The 5999-nt window shown below is 40.2% G+C and overlaps 1 non-coding gene across 1 annotated transcript; it reads right to left on the reverse strand.

The window, feature by feature from the left end:
* Window positions 1-4574: 4574 nt before the first annotated feature.
* On the reverse strand, window positions 4575-4679 carry LOC138684887 (U6 spliceosomal RNA). The gene has a single exon (XR_011324168.1). It is a non-coding gene; the product is annotated as a U6 spliceosomal RNA (small nuclear RNA).
* Window positions 4680-5999: the final 1320 nt, after the last annotated feature.

Raw genomic sequence — 5999 nt, forward strand, 5'->3', positions numbered from 1 at the left:
TCCACCACTATTAATGTTGTTATAATGAATACCAAGGAAAACTAGTAATAATTTACTGGTTACAAAAACTTGCCAAAATTCCTGAAAGTTAATTTCTGGTATTTGAATTATGCAGCTTTGAGTCTCCTATGAATCAAAGATTTGTTGGATTTTCTCCTGTTTTCCCTGCTGGATCTTGTCTTTATTATCAATAATGTTGCTTTTGTAGCACCACAGAGAATGCACAGCACTTTAAAACTTAAGCGTCCAGTCAATGCAAACAGCTGGCAGCCCAGAAACTTAGGAAGGTACATGAGAAAGGCTCTTTAAATGGTCAGTTAAAATATGCCATATGCAGGGTAAGAAATGCTTTGCAAATCATCCATCCAAGAGACATGGAGGTGGATGTTTATTTAGATCCTGTTACACTTAGTAATCTTTTGTTCATTAGTACACTGGTAAGGTCATTGTCACTATTGATCTATGCCTTACCTATGTGAAAAATGCGAAGTTTTTCTTGAAGGAATTAGGGTTTGTGTGCTAGCAGAACAAAAGATCTAATCGAGAAACGCCTAGTCATTTCCCCTTAAGGCAGTAGGAATCTTTTCTCTTGATAACCGAATCTGAATAACCTTGCCATGATTTTGCATTTTTGGTTCAAAGCCCTTTGCTGATTTCCTTTTCCTTGATTTATTGAGTACACAAAGTATCACCCTTCTAAGACCTGAGTAATGTAATTTCTTTTCACTTACAGTATCTGTGGCTAAATGACTCAGTACAAACAATAGTTGGGGTGTACTTTGCAGAGTATGAGGGCTGGAGAGAGCCAGGATATCCGTAACTCATTACACAACTTTGAACAGGTCACTTAAGTGCTTGGCATATCATTTACTCTGCCTTTAAAGTTGGAACATTGATACGGATCCACCATAGTTACTGTGAAGAATACATGTGTGAAAGATACTATAGGAATATAAACTATTTATAATAATATTTTGTGCAGGCCAGTTGTAAAAAGCAGTGTGGGATTTGTTGCTCCCCCCCCCAATCCCCCATCCCTGTCAGGAAAAGTACACACAATTTACATAGAACCTCTCGTAACTGTGTTGTGAGCTGGGTGGGGGACAGCATGCTGCATTTTCCATACATTATTATCTAGTTCCATTGCTAGATGAGTTTTTTTGTAATATATGTGTGTTTGTGAAAACACACGAAACAGAATTCCTTCCAGGACTTCCTGAAACAAGTAGCTCCCTTATATTCTGGACTCCAGTGACAAATCCATCTCATCACAAACCATAATAGCATAATATATATAGTAAAGTGAAAACAGATGAAATTGGTAGGAAGCTTTTCATTAATATGTAATTCTCATGATCCTTATATAGAACAGGTCTCTAAGGAATGGCAGTAACAAGTAGTCATATAATTTGACTCTTTGGCACAAGATACTTTTATTTTTCTCCTTGTCTGCTTATAGTGCATGATAAATGTTCTGTTATTTCTTCATATGGTTTGAACTAAAGACTAGATAGAGCAAAGATGCTATTTTTATATGAAATACAGTTTGTTTATGAATTTTCACAGTTTCTGAACACAAATCTCTGTGACAGAGATAAAGGGCTTCACAACAAAATTCAAGTCATTCGCATTATTTTTGGTTTGTGCTATATACATCTATACCTCTTTCATCTCACCCTCCTTTTTGATGGTGTTTTCCTAACACTTCTCTCGTAAACTGAAATATGCCTTAAAACACAGGGAGACTGAACTTTAGATCTAGGTTTGAAGTACAGCCATGCAAAATTCCCACCATTCAATTAAAAAAAAGCTTTCACATTAGAAACATTAAACCATCTGTGCATTACACATCCCTATGAATGAGCATAAACTATTGTTAGAAGGTTTTTGTGGTATACAGCTTTAATGTATAGTTTTACAGGTATCCTGTAATGTCTATGTGCTTGTGCTAATGTATGTAGCATTGGTGGTGCTTTTCCTGTCATGTGATACTTACATACTTTAGAGTTAAGTATCTAGTGTTTTTGAAGTGTCTGCTTTATTGTGCTGTAGAACCTTTTAACATTTTCTTGTTTTCCAGTTGATTCTTGCTTACATTTTTAAATGGGATGTTGTCCTTCAATTTTGCATTTATTTGCTGACCATGAACAGAAAAGCCTAAAGGAGGGAAGGGAGATGAAGAAATTCTTAGTATCTACTTTATATAAAAATGATGACTTTAAGGATGCAGAGACCAACATTGCTAAGAGTACTAGTAATAAGATATGGTCTATCTTACCTCAAGGCTGAGATAGACTTGAGCCAAAAAGCTAAACGGGAATGGAAATGTAACTAGCTGTACTTTGCAAGAGCAGCGTCTGGAAAATCACTGATGAAGAAGTGCTGCAAAATGTTACTGTTGTCTCTGCTGCCCCTTTTCACACAGCTTTAGCTAACAGAGCTGTCAGTGTACCTCTGGTGATCATGAAATCACTTAATGAAATGAAGTGTAACCAGCTCTCTACTAAACTAGTGGTTAATTAAGTGTGACCATCAAGTGATGGGAACCATAGCAGTATACAAGGGAATGCTTGTTCATTCCTGAAAGGCCTATTAAAGTAAGAGGAAATATGTGATCAGCACAGTTGTCTGAATGTCTAACACGGTATGGCGTGGGAATGCCAGCATCAGAGTTCAAACACATGAGGAGTTACTGCTGCTTACTTGAGGTACTGAACAAACCAGAATAACTTACACTATGTGATTGTAATCAATGCCTAGCACACTTCTGAGGGGCCAAAGCAATGAATCGTTGACTAACTTGCAGTACCTCATTTAACTGGCGGATCTTGCTTGTCCGAGATCATAGATTGTGTGCAAAGACGCAGCGTTCTGCCACTGAGGCTACTCTTTACTCCATGCCAGCAGACAAACTGTGAAGAATTACCAGTTTCTTCATATTTTATTTTGAAGGGGTTACAGAAAATAATTTATATTTTTGTGCAGTTTGTATTTGCAAAGAGCTCTGTAGATGTGAAGTCTTACAGCTTCTGCTGTGATGTTGCTATAATCACCCCTCTTGTGTATGGTGGAGTTGAGATGTGGATATGAAGTAGCCTACTGAGGATAGGAAAGTGAGTCTGTGGCAAATCTAAGAGAACTTCAGACTCCTGACTTTTTTCTTCTCAGTATGAATCTCTTACTTGTAAAGTAGTCACAAAAGTTAGCACTAAGGGAAGGCATGGTAAGTTGGGTGACTCACAAGTCCTCTCACATTTTGTCAGCTTTCATATGCAGGAGACAAGTGTTTGTAGTGTGATAGGGCTGTCCCTGGTATACAGAGCAAAGCCACCCATGCAACAGGGAGGGCTGTGAAGACCGCACCTGTGCAGGAGGCACTCTAGTCCTGTGTAAGTGCTCTCAGTGACAATGCAGCCTGGAAGCCTCCCTGACATACACTGGGTACAGCTGGTCAGCACAGCAAAGTATGGGACCACTGCTGAGTCACTGCATTGCAAACGCAGAAGGTATGGGTTTCTGTGAAAGCATGAGATGGAAAACAATAAATGCACAAGACATGACATGTGTGGTGCGTGTGTATGTATAGACATGAACATGTATGCGTGTGCTCATATGCAGGTCAGGAACCTAATCTTTTTTAACTATCATTTGTAATTTAGAAGACAGGCTAAGCACTGGATGAGGATATACATTTCCTTTTAGGAAAAAAAAAAGGGGGAAACAAACTATGTGTATCTTGAGCTTCATTACCCTACAGTCATACAGACTACTACCTGTAGAAGCCTTTTTAATCCTCAAGGGGTAAGCAATAGGGTAGGCATTAGTGTTGATGCAAGTTATGGGTTGAGAGCAGGGCACGGAGGTAAAACAGACAGAAGGGATTTAAAATAGCTTGGTGAATCAAGTGCCCAAGGTAGCGGTGTCTTGCAGGATATAAAAATAAGGAGTAATATTTATCTGAAATGCCAACAACAGTATAAGACATAAACATTATTCACAAAAATGCCATGACATTTCTTTAATGAGTCTGGGTGAGGCGGATCTCTGACAGATCTTTCTACCACCTTGTATTTAAGGTGAAGAATATCTAAAAACATCAGCTCTTTGAACCTAGAAAGCTGAGTTTCACAGAATCACAGAAGAATTTAGGTTGGAAGGGTCCTCTGGAGGTTATCTAGTCCACCCCCCTGCTCAGAGGAGGTCTAACTAGATCAGGTAGCTCAGGGCCATACCCAGTCAAGTCCTTGACACCTCCAGAGATGGAAAGCCCACATCCTTTATTCCAGTATTTGACCACCCTCATGGTAAAATATTTTTCTTATATTTAATTAGAATTTCCCATGCTTCAGCTTGTGTCCATTGCCTATCATTGTGCACCTACAAGAAAAGTCTGGCTCTGTCTTCTCTGTACCCTGAAGTCAGGTAGTTTCAGCAGTCGGGTCTCCTCTGAACCTCCTCTTCTCCCCGCTGAATGGACTCATCTCTCCAAGCCTTTCCTCATATGCCTGTGCTCCAGCCCCCTGACCAGTCTGGTGGCCTGCTGCTAGACTTGCTCCAGTATGTCAATATTTTTCCCATACTGTGGAGCCTTCCCACCACTCCCAAACCAACTTGTGCAGATGCCATGCTAATCTTCTCTGTATCATTCAAATTTTAGTATGTATGCTGCTAAAGAGAATATGATTTCATTAGAAGGTAAGCTAGAACAATGGATTTTTTAAAAAGAAGAAACCTGGAGACATTGGAAATGAAAGGCTTTTAACCCATTTCTGCCTTCTCCCCCATTACCCAATGTGTCCTTATGTTCTGGTCTTTTTCTCAGCCCACAATTTTCAGTGGCTTCCTGCACTGTAAGGAAGTCCTTACAATCCCCTCTCAGCCTCCTGGGAGAGTTATTTACATCAGCTTGGGTCCTTGGTTGCATATGTCTCCTCTGCCTCTCTCAGAGCTCTCCTGCCTCTGCTTGTGCATTTCTCCACTCTGTCTGACTTGCTCTGCACTCCAGAACCTTTTTCCCTGAAAAGTTGCTCAATCGCTGTTGGAAAAGCACAATTTCCTCCTCCTTCTAGAAGATGCCCCCTGACCGAGTGCAGCCGCATTGTTCTCTGCTGTCTCTTGAAAGGAACATAATGCTTATTAGTACAGAGTAACTCCAAACGAAGAAATTAAAATTATACATTCAACATGTTAACGGAAACATCCGCAACATTGTTTTGAAAAATTATTTATTAGGGTCTGGCCATGATTTTGGAAATTATTCAGGGTGGTTTTGTAACAGTCAAAAAACGTAAGGTGCTGTGTGTGAGGCTTTGGGGTTTGGACATATTTTTCCACAACTCTTTACATTTGTCGGTGAGAACATACAGCTCTTTTGACAGTAGGACTTGGGTGGGCTGATGGTTGCTGGATGCTGTAATAGGAGGTTGGCAGCACACAGAATGATAAACTTACTTGTCAACAGCCTCTCTGGCTTTCTTAGGATAGGCTGAGCTTTGTACCTCTGTATCTTTTTTCTCATGTAGTCCTTGGTAATTTCTCTGGTATGGGCTAATTGATTTTGCATTTGTTTGCTGTTGTTTATATGTCTGCCCAACATGGAATGCTTCTCAGCCACAGATGCTCATTTTGTAGCTATTATTCCCTGCTTCGTTATGTTGCTTTCCTCAGCAAGAAAGAATTCTCCTTAAATTGTTTGCATGTTGGTGGCAACGGAGATGGAAGACCAAAGAATAAAGAAGACATCCACAGTAAATGTTGAAAAATGGGGTGCTTCCAGTGTGTGGGATGGAAAATAAGGCTGCAAGCACTGCTAGGGAGATCTTCAGTGAGGTGACCTCAGCAATGAGAGCGGAGATCTTCAGTGAGGTGACCTCAGCAATGAGAGCCAGAAGAAGAGTTTAGAGAGCACCTCAAGAGGAAGCAGACCTATGGCTGCATCTGCATACAGTAAGGCACTTTCCCTGAAAAGGAAGCTACTGGCATAGATGGAGGTCAGGTCA

Source organism: Haliaeetus albicilla, chromosome 3, assembly GCF_947461875.1.
Source record: "Haliaeetus albicilla chromosome 3, bHalAlb1.1, whole genome shotgun sequence".
NCBI lineage: Eukaryota > Metazoa > Chordata > Aves > Accipitriformes > Accipitridae > Haliaeetus > Haliaeetus albicilla.